Source organism: Silurus aristotelis, assembly GCF_946808225.1.
Source record: "Silurus aristotelis genome assembly, chromosome: 13".
Lineage (NCBI taxonomy): Eukaryota > Metazoa > Chordata > Actinopteri > Siluriformes > Siluridae > Silurus > Silurus aristotelis.
In genome coordinates this window covers 17,518,570-17,533,134 of record NC_139586.1, presented here as the reverse complement: position 1 = coordinate 17,533,134, position 14,565 = coordinate 17,518,570, and the positions used below count along the sequence as shown (strand labels likewise).

General features: G+C 37.0%; 1 protein-coding gene and 1 long non-coding RNA gene across 8 annotated transcripts in view; both read right to left on the bottom strand.

The window, feature by feature from the left end:
- LOC310735791 overlaps positions 1-3,008 on the bottom strand; it is a 174,310-nt gene extending 171,302 nt beyond the window's left edge. Inside the window, exon 1 of the long non-coding RNA XR_014536383.1 lies at positions 2,976-3,008. This is a non-coding gene — a long non-coding RNA (uncharacterized lncRNA). The remainder of the gene's footprint in view (positions 1-2,975) is intronic.
- tead1b (TEA domain family member 1b) overlaps positions 1-14,565 on the bottom strand; it is a 68,701-nt gene that overhangs the window by 46,065 nt on the left and 8,071 nt on the right. The window contains exon 1 of one of the 7 annotated variants that reach the window (XM_083558864.1): positions 3,728-7,519. The exons of the other annotated variants lie outside the window; for them this stretch is intronic. The gene's annotated coding sequence lies outside the window, so the exon portion shown is untranslated. Of the gene's footprint in view, positions 1-3,727; positions 7,520-14,565 lie in introns of those variants that run through there. 7 annotated transcript variants of the gene reach the window in all.

The window sequence follows — 14,565 nt, the reverse complement described above, 5'->3', positions numbered from 1 at the left end:
CGTGCGCAAACATGGCCCTCGGGAACTTTCTTCCGAGTTCAAGAGCTCTTGATTGTATTACATTATCATGCATAAAACTTGAGTACGATTTAGACTTGATCTAATATGTGCTGGGGTTTCAGATTTTCTTTCCTCTGGATTACAGCGCTGCTCTAAGCATTAAGGATTCAGAAAATAAATACAGTTTTTCTTATAGAATAATTATACCTATTAGGAACATATAGAACTAGGTTTCGGGGGTAAGCGCTCACATATGCACTATTCAATCCATTTGACCCAAAACCCTTTTCTGTTTAGGAAAATGAGAAAATCACAAGAATACGGACTAAAACAACCTCCAAGTGAGTTGACGCTAGTGAGAAAGCGATTTAAAGTGTACCAAATATGCCAGGTATTTTGAGTTTCAACATGGAACTCGGGTGCTAAACAGACACAAACGGAGTCAAAAAACAGAGCTGTAATAATACAGAACTATGTATAAGCCTTTATTTACTGTATACGTAACAGAAATCAAACATACAATGTTTAAAATTGGTAAATGGTCTCTGGTTCCCCTTGTGATTGTTTTCAAGCACACCGGTTAAAGGTTTGTTTCATGTAACATTATTTCCAGCCAACAAATTGAGTTCTGAGTATGCGTTCAGTCTTATACACTCCTCAGCCTAAGGCCATGTCACATTAATCTGAATACATGTGAACACTACAATTCCGTTTAAAGCGCTCTCCATCTACACTAGCCTTTTCAAATGTTAATTAAGTTATTGCTGCAGATAATCCAAGACTATAGAGTTCTTTGTTTTAAGTTAAATGGTTCACCTGACTGTGTCACATGATCTCAAAATCTCAGTTCGCACTACAACGCAAAAACAGTGTTTTAAAATTTATTCACCTAGAATAAGGTGAATGCCCTAGAGGAGTATTGTTTTCCTGAAATAAAACGTTTTTTTTTGTTTAACTGGCTAAATGAAATAAATAAATGCCGTCTCAGCGTGGAGGAAAGGCCAGATGTGGTGTGGTGTGAAATGAAAAACTTCCACAAAAAAAAGAAAAAAAAAGAAATACCATATCAAACTATCAATCTTGTTCCAACTTGGACTAATAAATACAAAATCGCACTTGGATAAATGACCATCTTAGCAAGTCTTTAAGTGCAGATCCTATATCTAATTATGACTGGACCCTGAACTATTTGACACAAAGCTGTGAACTCTCACACGTCCTCTCTAAATAGAGGCAAACTGAAGGTACATGTTTACCGGCTCCACTTGTTTGCTTTTGAGAGAAAACCTTTGCGCCACTTTGAAAACTGACTCGATCCTTCAACATATCGTCCCAGTCCGTAGGCTTTTTATTTCGGATTAATAAATCATTAAGAATCATGACTGATCGGTCTGAGTTGTTTCGGATTGACAGGTGAACACATGGGCACAGGAACGTCATTAGTACTGACCAGATAAACTGAATCATGGACTGCATTTTAATGTGAAAGACTTGTGATTTGTGCAATATGGCTCCAAATAAAGCCAAGCTCCATTCCGTTTGTCTAAGCCTTGATGACAGATGGGAGCAACAATATACTGTGTTTACTCTCCACTCGGAGCGTGTCAGACAAACAGGCGACACCGATATTCTTCCAGGGACAAGCAAGATGACAATCCTGCGGGTCTAATTCGTCGATTCATCGTGAGAATATGGTTTCAGAGTGAAGGAGCCGTGCGACGTGTTTATTGCAGTTTTTATTGCGCATGGAAATGCACAAAGCATGTGCCAAGATCACAATGTTTACCTCGTCAGTATCACAGACGCGCAAAAATATCATCAGCATTCCATCAAGAAGAATAAAGGACAGATTCTTTCTAACCTTCCTTACTACAATCCCATAAGTCTGTTTACCAAACAACATTTTAACAACTATAAATACACTCATACAACACACACACAGAATTATCTTTATAAACAGAAAATGCTAATTATTGCATTTATTTTTTGGAGGGGGTTTAACAATGACACCTCATTGTCTCTTTTGTAGTCTCTTTATATTTCCTATTATCAGTGATTAATAACAGCTATAAACAGTTGTTATTTTACTAGACAGTCTTTATTTCTATCACAATAAGTTAGTAAGACCGAAAACAGAGCCTGTCATGTTACTGAGAAACTCCTGCATCTTAGAAGTATTACATTAAAAAGGTTATTGGTTTTTCCTTGTGACTTCCAAAAAGTTGGTCAGTGGAGCCTCCTTCACCAGAGATTTAACTTCAACATACAGAATTAACAGTGATCCTGCCTGGTAAGCAATACACCAACGTGATTTTGTACTGGTGTGACCAATGATGGCCACCTTTAACCTTTTCGCTCTTGTAGATGCAAACTTAACAACAAATCTGTCTTTACTTATCAGCCACATTTAAGGTAAATGCGAAACTGTGTAATTTATTTTTAAGTACACGATTCCTTTATCAGTCTTGTTAAAAGGTATTGATCAGGAGAGGGGTATAAAAGCATTTCCAAAACAGAGGTACAGTGCACATTTACCAGAAACCATGTAAAGACCATCATCAGCAAATATAAAAAAAAAAAATGGAGAATCATGGTGACAAAGCACAAGACAAAAACTTATCAGAAAGGCTGCCAAAATATAACAACATTAAAGGAACTATAGGAAAATCTGACAGTTACTCCCTGCGTGTTCTTCAAATGTCTGTGGGGACATGTGGTGTTGGAAAGCTACACAAAGTTTTGCATTAAGTTCTACTGAATTCACCCCAAATGTAGTGTAATAAAATCAACAGGTGCTATAACAAACTATTTGTTTAAAAGTTATGCACCTTTATGCAATTAGGTTCTTGTAAAAAAATAATAATAATAATAAAATAAAATAATCCTAAAATGTTGCAAAAGGTTCCAACATTAACAAAATTTTTATTTCCAAATAAACTGCTATTTAACATGTAAAACCTTAATATTTATTGTACACTGCACTCAAATCTAGGATTGGTTTTTTGAAAGGATTGGTTGGTTGAGGAAGTGTACTATACTTCAGTAAATAAAAAACACAGGTATTTTACCTGTTTTTTTCCTGTATTTTAAAAGCCCCTCATTTCAATCACGATTCAGAGACATGTCCTTTTATTGATGAACATAGAAGAAATATCTAGTCTAGTGTCTATTCCATAGAAATATTCGCTCATACACACTGTTTATTCTTCTTCTAATTAGTGTGAACACAAAACATTGTGCCAGCATTCAAATCTTTTTCTTAATACAATAACGGACGCATATATACATATGAACCATAAAAAGAAATTCTTCTCGTTTCCTGTTGGACCTAAATAAATGTTAGATGAAAAAGCAGGACATGGTTTCTAAAGAACAGTAATAATACAAAAGGATAGTCATACCTGAAAAAAAAATAGTATCTGAAAATACTCTAAACAACACATCCTGCTTTATGTATAATTCATAAAATAAATGAAAACATATCTCCCATAAATAAAGCAATTCCATCTGCATGCTTTGGATCAAATACAGTTAGCTGCCCACTTTTGAAAAAAGATTAATGGAGGAAAATGTATTCCTGGAATCATGCCTTACACAAAATCCTTCAAAAGCCTTGCAGCGTGTTTCATTGAATAGGGTTTTATGTCAGGCTTTGTTCTATGCACAGGAGGGGTAGAAGGCTGTGTACTGTAAACTGCATTAATGCCCCCCACACACACACACACACCTTTTCTAGGCACCATGCCCAGGGGAACTTGCACTCCAACACACCGTTCCTGAATTTAAAAAAAGGCCAGAGCTAAGATGGGTCAGGTTCCAGGTGACATTTTTCCAATCGTCAACTGTCCAGTTTTGCCGAGTGTGTGCTCACAATAGACTCTGCTTTTTCTTCTAGACTGGCAGATGTGATCTTAAGCTATTGTAGTCCTCACACCTCCAGGTTTGAGATGATCTAAAATGCTTTTCTGCTCACCACAGATACAACGGGTGGTTGTTTTTGAGTTACCATAGGCATCTAAGTTTGGCGCAAACCAGTCTGGCTTAGCGCAAACCAGTCTGCCCATTCTCTTTTGAGTTCTCTCATCAGGTCGTTGCCGCCTACAGAACTGCTGCTCTGTGGAGGTTTTTGTGTCTAGAGACTACTCTAAATGAATGAAAATCCCAGGAGGTCAATCGATTCTAAAATACTTAAACCAGATCATCTGGCATGCCACGATCGAAATCTCTAAGATCCGATTTTTAACCTCATTCTGATGTTTCATGTGAATATGAACTGAGGCTCTGAAGGTGTGCCCTGCTGCTAAGGCATGACCGGCCGATCATATGACTGACCGAATGAACAGTTCCTAATAATGTGGCAAGTAAATGAATATGTACATACAAAAGAAAAATAATTCCGATTGTTTTAGCACTAAAGTGTGGGTTGGGTTAAATGCTTTTCTGCCTTTAAATATCCCTTTCTTAGTAAATCTCAGATGCCAGTTAACTAATCACATGCTTAGAAGAACTCCGCCTCCAGCACACACTGCCATACGTGTGTGTGTGTGTGTGTGTGTGTGTGTGTGTGTGTGTGTTGGAGGTGCTTGACTCCTCCTGAGGCTAACTCCCTCTCTGATAATGTTCTGTGCATGCTGTGGCTAGGATGTGCCCCAACACGCCTCTTTCACAACTCGCTGCTATTCGCGCGTGCGCATACACGTACACACCCCAACAGTTCCAGGACTGGGGATTTGTATGTGAAAAAAAGTAAGCAGAGTTTAACAGGATTCGGTCCTATGACCGTGTTTCTGCTCTTGGTTCTGCTCTGCTGATTTTTTTTTTTTTACCACAATGATTGGTCAAAAAAAAAAAAAAAAAAAAAAAACAATGAGACAGAAACAGGATTCCCATCCAAGTTGTAGTTTCTTTTACTTTAATGCAAGAGGAATGGATATCCTAAAGACAAGATGGCAGCTATTCAGTGACTTAAGAAAAATTCCAGCCATTTGTGGGGTTGGAAACAAAAAAATGTTTCCAACCACTTAGCAAATTTAAATGCGAGCAGTCGATTGCAAAAGTTTGCATGCCCTTACATAATGTACAGTTGCAATTCACTGACAATGTCACGATAAACGCTATTTGTACTGAGACATTCTCAATCCTAAACAAATTAGGTATGACCAATAAGCCACTCCAAGTGAACAGCCTAAATGATTCCTTAATTGCACCAATCCTGTGGTGCACGTGGTCTGATGTCTCTAATTCACTGTGCAACTCGTATTACCTTTATTTTTAGTAGCTACAGAATTCGTGCATCGTTTTTTATTTAGAATTTTTTTCCCACCACTAAAAAACTTGTTGGACACAAACATTTGCACTCAATTGTAAAATCCTCCCCCACAGAAAAAAAAAAAATTAGCAATATTTTAAAGTGAAGGAATTCTTTTTTTTTTTTTTTTTTTTTTTGTTGATGTGGCTGCTAAGTCTATGACTTTGGCTAAAGGTCTAAAGATTACATGTTCCTCATAATTTTACTTTTCGGAGTGTCTGCAAAGCAAAACTCATGGAAACATGGCCATTTTCAGTTCACTCGTTTTAAATTAGTGAACCATTTGGATGGCAACCTAGCGTGCAAAGCGAGAACAAAAACCGCCTCAAAACTCTTAAGGGAAAAGAAATTGACCAATCAGCAAAACTCAATCTGGATAAGATCAAGCAGAGAGAAGAGGGAGAAAAGGAAAAATATTAGTTGCAGCTTTCAGTCAGTCTTGTGGAAAGCGAAGACCAGCATCAGCTGTAGGGCTCAAAATGAGAAGCATGTGACGATCCCTGTAGAACTCGATGCTCCAAACTTTATAGTTCCTTTTAAACAAAGTGTGCAGTTAAAGACCAGAACCATGTCTGTGCTAAGTAAAGCTTTATGAACTCGATATGATAATTCACAATATGATAGAAAACTCGATTAATGCATGCTTTGAAAGGCTCCTCTTTTGAGAGGCTGTTTGCATTTGAATGGAATATTTCTGCTAGTGCGTCTCTTTTGTGTACTGGCGTCTGCTTTGCTCTTAGGTACGCAGGTCCTTTAGAGCGGTGGAGTGGACAGCGTGCGCTGTGCTGCATTCATTAGAATCATATCAAAAAGTCTGCCCTGTGGAAAAAAGAGCCCTATTTACTTGCTCATTCATTTAAGGCATATGGCTGTATGGCATCATTATATCCATCTCATCATTTAAACACAAAGCGGTGTGCACAAAGCTGGCTGGAGAGAGTGTGAGCCAAACTACAGTGACGGATTCTGAAACAGAATAAATGGCACTTTTAGGCAGCTAAATCCTGTAAATGTGTTGTGCAGTATATAACGTTATACCTCCATGCAGCTCATTTCTGGATTCTGATTGGTCAAATTATGTAGTCGGCTCTTTAGTAATGACCAACATGTATATAAAGGAGTGGCCAGTGTGAGAGCTTTGTAATGGTCAGCTGTAACTTTTGCATTTTCCTCCAAGTTGTCAGGACAGTATTAGCAGGGACATGTCTTATATACATTTACCTACAATAAACAGATACAAATTATGACCTTAATTAAGGGCAATTATCAGTGCAAATCTATAGTGGTTGAAGAGATAAATCACACCAAAGATGGGAAAATAATCAACATCAGGGTAGCAACAGTAGCTTTGTGTAACAGTGTACAAACCGGCCACTGATTATTTTCCTGTAATAGCACACCAGACAGTAATTACTTTCTTCACATGCAGTGTGGTGCATGTGAAGTTAAATACTGTACTTATTTCTGTTCCAGTTTTCATAATTAAGCTGACATGCCTGACCAGCTTTCGGAAGCTAGCTCTTCTTACACTTCTGATGTGATGTTTTTTAATCAAAGAGAAACAGATTGAGAACAGCACACGGAAACATCACCTTCGAATGCAAAATTATGATTTTTGTAAACTGTCAAGAAAGCCACTTATAGCAAACCAGAGCGCCATGTGCTAATCCTTAATTGAAAAAAATAAGAGAATAGATGACAACCCCACTGCCGGTGTGCAGCCTGATGATGCAGCCTCTCCAATTATAAGGTCTCGGAATCGCACGGCTTTCACAATGCACCTCTTCATACTTCACGTTTGAACATGGACTCTGGCGCCTCTGGCAACAGCGTAGTAACACCATTGAAAAATGTGCGGTAAGTGGCTCTCCTGCTGACCCGGACTCGTCTTTGGCTTTAGTCACGAGCTTGTCAAAAAGCGAAGGGTCTGTTCGAACACTAATGATCACAGCTTCTATGAGGCCGGAACGGCACCTGTGGAAACTGTCGCAACCTCAAGAGATAATTGTGCACTCCTCTCCGGCTGACTCTGGCTCCATGGAAATAGTCTTATTAGCGCGATAAAGAGGAGGGGGTGTGGGCAACAAGTGAATGCCTCAGCGAGAGACGAGCAGTGGCTGTGACACGGCATTATGGGAGATGACACTTATCAACGGATTACAAGAAGCGCTACGGTCGAGGCCGAGCTGGAATGTGGCTCCTTAAATTAAGAGACCCAATTTCAGTCTTCGCACAAGGCCGGGGTAATGAAATAAAAGAGGAGAGGTCCGAAATGTAATTTTCCGTGCCGACTCCTTTTGTGTGATTATCTCAGAAGGTGCAGTGATCATTCCGTGAATGGCTTTCTTTAACTCCATAAAGACCGGAGTAGTTAAAGTCTCAAAGAGAAGAACTGCAATTACCTGGTAATTACCAGAATGCAAGGCGCACAGAGTATTTTGGAAGTGTACTGCTGCAGCTAGTTAATTACCACTGTAACGCTGAAACTATACTCTGTAATGACGCAACTTCCTGTTACCTTTGGGTTTAGTGCAAGTATTAACCAGCTTTGTATATTCATAGCGAGATGCAAATGTCTTAAAAACTACATACTGTGCATCACCAAGTACATCCATAATCGCAAGCATATTAAATAAAAAATGATAAAGATACAGTTTGAGATTAATATAATTTTAATAACATCTATTTAAGATCAATAACTTAATTGATTGTAAAAAAATTTACAAAATGTAAACTCATACAATGTCTTTAGAAATTACTCAGAGCTTGCATTATCGACTTGAGTATCTACTATAAGTTTTTTTTTTTTGTTGTTTTTTTAACAGATATTGAATTTGAAGTAAATATTAGGTCTTTTTGTTGCTTAAAATAAATACATTTTCCTTCATAATGCAAAACCCTGGCACTTTTGCTTAATTTCTCCGTGTACAACTGAATTAATTACTTGTGTGCATTTAGAGTAAACTTTTATTTTACTGGGGTTTTATATATATATATATATATATATATATATATATATATATATATATATATATATATATATATATATATATATATATATATATATATATATAAATAAATAAATAAATGAAATGATGAAATTATATAATTATACTATACTATACTATTTCAAGTCCAAAACACAACTCTAAAACCTTGTGATTTCAAAACAGCAATGTGTATCTGATGCAATGTGAAGTTGTTGCATCATGATATTCATCAAAATATAAAAATATTAAGTGTTAGAGAGAAAAGGTACAATCTACGCAATCTAGTTGTTTAGATAGAGGATTTGGAATGTTCCTCTTGGCTTTGTAAACATGTCTCGGGTGCTCTTAGTAGAGCTCAAATCACAAAGTAAAAGTCTAGTGGAGTGGACAGCCAGCAATTCTTTTCCTACTGGCAGCAACGGAGCGTTTATTTCATACCTCTTTAAACCCACCGAGCTGGATGCAGTGAATCCGTCTGATGCCATCCAGCTCAAACCCTCAGACCCAATCCCTGCTGCTACTACAGGCCACTCTGGGATCAATTTCTGTTGGCCGGGATGCGGGATTGATTTACAGGGCCTGTCAAAACAGCTTTCTCCACCTGCCCGCGACATGCAACAATCAGGCACACTGTTCAGCCCATTACACCGCTGCTGCAGACTGGGCCGCGGGGACGCTGCTCTGTTTTTTTACGGCTCACAAGCTGGACGCTGGAGCTCAATACTCCACTCCTGAAGTGTTTTCTATTCTCACATGCAGCAAGCATGACACGACATGACTAAAATATAACGCTATTGGATGGGATACGCTGTCCAGCGGGGAGAAAGTTACACCAGGTGATTAGCTGCAATGCGCCTAACTGCAGTCAGAATGAGCGGGCGTGTTTACGGTCCTTTATAAAAGGCAAAACATTCCAGAAATAGGCGACATTCCAGCATTGCTTTAGTGTTACGCGGGCGTGTTGCGGCACAACTCGGGAAGGATAAGGCAGCGCTTATAAAACACAGGAAATTAAAGCTGTAAATAAGCACAGGAGAAGATAAGAGATCTTTGGACACTTATGAGCAAGAAAAAGATATCTGACTTGGCCACATACCCTCCCCCAACGCCCTACCCATTAAGTTCCTCCATGATAAGAAAAATCCTCCATCTGTTGTGACTCATTTCTTCCTATTGAAGTGCTAATGGCACAAGTCATATAGTGATGTGTGCATGTGTAGTGGTTTCATGACATCGGCGGGGGCCACATCCATGGAAACATCACTGTGACATTCAGTGTCAGGTCATAGGGGGGATTATTGCTATGGGAAAATTGTCTTTGGAAAAATATCTGTCATCTATATGTTCCACTACATGCACTCAATGTATTTATTAAAAAAATACAACACATAAATATTAGTTCTATTAAAAATAATATTAAAAAAACTTGACCATAAGTTGACACCCTCTGAAAACCATGATACATTTTTGCTAACTGTCGTTTTATCTACAGACGAACTTAATATTTAATTTATCTATTTCCATTTATCACTAATTAAATTACTATTTATACACACTGTTTTATAACTTAGCACTAGCTAGGTAGCCCAAAGGTCATGCAATCCTGCAACTGATGTTATTAATCAAGACGAGGCTAACTGATATACAGCGTAAAGCACTTCTGGGGCAATGGCTATCAAGCTAGTTAATGTTATTCCAACTATACTACTTTTTTAGGAATCTAGGTTGCTATCAAAATAGTTAATAGTAGCATAATTATAAGAAAAATGAATAAAAATACATCAGGAATTACAAAGCTAGCTAACATTAGGCTAACTTAATGTAATGCATAAAAAAGTAGTAGTCAACGGCACTAACAAGGTACCTAAATTTAGCGCACACTAACGTTTGGTTTACTGTAATACTGTATAAACCAAGATTTGGCCAAATTATATATAAGCTAAGATTAAACGAGAGCATATTCTATAAACAAGCCACTAATTCCACAAACAAGCAGTCTAATGTATTGTGTAAAACACTAACAATGGCGCTAGCAGGCTAACTACTATTACACTCTGTAAACCAGTACCCGATAGCACTAACAAGCTACTGGATAAAATGTCCTAAATATTTTTCAATTACATTAGTAAGTTAGGTTCAAAAATAAAAATTTATTCAAAAAGGATATAACTGGTAGGAAATATCAAGAGCAAGCTGGCTAACATTAGGCTAATTATAATATTGTGCAAAACAGGAGCTAAAAGCTAGCAATCTAGTTAACGATTAGTCATTAAGCCAACACCTATTATATTGTGTAAACTAGTAACTGATGACAGCAATCTAGCTAAAATTAGACTAAATAATATTACATCAACATAGAAAACAAGCAAAAAAAACAAATATTAGGCTAATAATAATATTTTGTAAACAGTGACATGAAAGCTAAGCATAACCTGGCTAATACTTTGTGGAAAACTAGTCATCAAGGCTGACAGCAAGCTAGCAAACATTAGGCTCAATCCTATTGTTATAAATAAATAAATAAATAAATAAATAAATAAATAAATAAATAAATACCAAACTAGCCAACTTTAGCAACTTTTGCTAACTTTTTAAACTCTTTGCCATGGATTTCTTTACCAAAACACAAGCACACTAGAAGGTTTGGTAAAAACAAAACAAAACAAAAAGCCAGTCCTGCTTTTCTTTTCAGAACTTTTCAAACAGCACAGCCAAAGAAAAGCTTTGCATCCATAACAGCAAGCTGCCAGACACACAAAAAGACAAAACGATGCAGCTCTGCGTGTCTATGTCCATAGCGTTTGGAAGTCAAGTTGAATCACAATGTCAGTGTTTACTAAAGCTACAGCAGCACCACAGAGTTCAGCTCGTCTCTGTGCATGCTAATGCTGCGAGAGATCCTCCATCGCCCGAATCATAGGCCGGCTCTAGGACTCAGCCGCTCACAATAACAATGTGGCGGCCATTAATGAAAGGTCTGCCTGGAATTTATGGCGACACTGGAACGGGGAACACAGTGCCAGTGAGGCCCGGATGCTCAGCCGCTTGAATACGGACCACAAATTATAAACAGTTTGACTAAATGAAGCGAGTGAGCGGCTTTGTTGCACAGGCGTACATCTTCCCGGTGATGGTTGCTCTGGGAAAGGAAGTTATTGAAGCCTGGATTTCCTGCTTTCAGCTGTGGCCAAGAACTCTGAGGTTTATGGCAACTTCTGGAACTGAGTCATCTAATGATTCATAGATTCGATACTGTTTTTCATGGTGTGTCTACTGAAAAACTTTGGGCCATGAAACCTTTTAAGGTGAAAACTAGCCAGAGTAAACGGGAAATAAATAAATAAACAATAACATTAGCAGTCTGTGATTTGAACTAATTGTTGTTCTATGCACCTTTAATTATAAATGATGTCTGGTTTTAATTATAAGAAACTAAATTGTAGTTAAACAAAAAAAAAAGAGCAGAAGGGGTTCAGGAGTGTAAAAAATGTGTATTTTAAGTATATATTCTTGAATGTTAGTGCTCAGGATCTGTTGGTGTGTTCTCTATAACAGCTGCTTGGTCTGAAATGTTTATATTACAGTATTCTTTGTAAAACTTAGTTTCTATAGTAACAGCTAATTCACAGGGACATCCATAGATCCTAAGAGTTATAATAAACTTATTAAACAGATAACACAGTGGTTGTAGTGTAGAAGCTTTTTTTTGTGTAAATGAGACCTTATTTTGACATTTCTTTATTTAGCATTTACAAAAAGGTTGTAAGTGTCAAGTAAAGAAGTAATTTATTTTTCCTAAACGTGAACTACATATCGTTATACAGATTGCGTATCCAGAATATATTTCGCTCCAATATGCTTAGTTAATAAACATAAAATGTTAGTCTTTTGTTATACAAGTGAGGGCGATAAAGTAAATTACACTCCCCCCAAAGAAGGCTTTTAAAGGCCAAAATATACACAGGCATTTGGCAGCATTTTATAGCCACACATTTACATTTACTACCAATTTCACCTCTTTATGGGAAATCCGTTTCAAGTAGGTGGCAGTCACAAGTAGCATCAGAGAGCCGGGGTTTACTCGCATATCCTCTGCTCACTCACAAACACCCAGTGATGCATACTCACATTCATACATGCACCATGAAGCCGTATTTATCTTGACACTGCAATGAAATAGATTTTTTTCCTTGTTATGCAATGAAATGATTCAACTATCTAACAGACGAGCGCATCGCTATCTGATACAATAAAGCTGAAAATCTGAGAAGCAGAATTGTGGATAAACCATTCCCCTTTTGCACTGCTACTGTGAATGACAGAGAGGAAAAACTGACAGTGCTGCTGCTAAGCACTAATTTGGTTTGTGTATGAAGGGCTCTGCTATGCAATATTCAAGCAAATGTGCACAGTACTGCATTCAGAATTCTCAAGGTTTAAATCCCATTAACAACTGTGTGACCAATAACCTCGCTATTATCAACATTGACAAGTAAATGACTCTCTATTAAACTAAATAAACATTCATTTGCATGTTTTTTTTTTTTTTTTGGGTGGGGATCAGCACTCAGCACTTCCTGAAAATTGGATCGTCAAAAGCCGCCTAACCTTGGCAACAAGTCCAAAAAAGAACACTTGTGTTGGTGTACATTCTTAACACCAGCAGACAAAGCATCTTTAGGAATGTGTGCGCAAATGCACACAACATACACACACACACACTTCATAATATAATTGTATTAAGCCAAATATGAGAGTTAGACTGGTGTGTTGCCCCAAATGCAAAACTGATGTAAGAAAAATAGCTCAGGAGACAAATTCAGGCAAAACAAGGCAAAGCCAGATCCGCATGGAACACTTAATTAATCTTAATAATGTGTAATCATATCGTTCGCTAGCCCTGAGAATTTATTAAGTCGTTGTAAAAACCTTAACGCAAACAAACAACTAATTTTTCTGAATTACATACAGCTTCCAATCAGAAGTACATTCTACAAAATGAAAAATCAGTTTTAGTGGTTTTACATTTTAGTGGCTTGTTCTATGTGTGGGCACTTGTGTGGCAAAACCTCTTCATATGCTCACAGTTTGACTATCTATATATCCATCTATATATCTACCTATAGATAGAGTTGTTTCATTTCAGTGTTTATGTATGTATAAATACAGCACCAATAAAAATGCCAAAATTCTGTTTAACAAACATTCCCAAACACAGGCTATAATACCCAGCAACAAGTTAAATTCGATTTATCCTAAAAAATATTGACATGAGTTTCATAAATGCTTAGTGTTTGTTATGTTCTTTTGCTTTAATGACTGTGTGCACTCGAGTTGACTCAGACTACATAAGTTTGTTTAAAAACTGATGATTTGTTTTAGATCAAACCCATTAGCAGGTCATCTGAATACATGCTTCACTGGAAAGACTAACCAAAGGAGTTAGCATGGTGACTTACAAATGTGCTTATATTTTTAAAATGGTACTGCACATATAAAAAGAAACAAGAGTCAGTGTCACTGTGGCTGCTCACTCTGTAGCGGAAATAAGATTTGTTCTGCGCAGACATAAAAACAGAGAAAAATCCAGTGTTACTGGATCCAGTTAACCAGGAAGTGGCTAGCTGCTAACACTAGCACTATGGATCTGTTAGAATTTTATGACCAGCTTTAAGAATTTCTCTTAAAAGGAGTAAATCCTGAAAATTCTGCATATTGAGGGAGTGAATGTTGAGTAGATCATATCTTTAGAAATTGAAATATTAAAATGTTACACACACACACATATTACCCAAATGGGGCCTAACCAATGTCAACTTTATGGGGTCTAACAAATAATTGTAATTACAATTTTCCATCTATTTATTCTATTTAATTAATTCATCGAATTCAATCAAGTTTTTACTTTTATTTATTCTATTTTATTTGTATAAAATATAATTTTACATGTTACTTAACCAAGCAGGCATTTTTTTTGTATTGTTTTAAACATTTACTGTTTAAATGCTGATCACAAATGTTAATAATAATAAACTTATTTATTTAGCAAAATTATGTTTGACATTTCTTGCCCCTAACTGTACCAAAATTCTACCGAACCGTGACTTAAATACTGAGGTACGTACCGAACCGTGAATTTTGTGTACAGTTATACCCCAAGTAAACACACGTTGCCATGTCAATCACAAATTAAGGTTAAAACTCCATCAAGCAAAGAAGAAGCCATATATGAACATGATCCATAAAGTGGAAAACTGTTCTATGGTC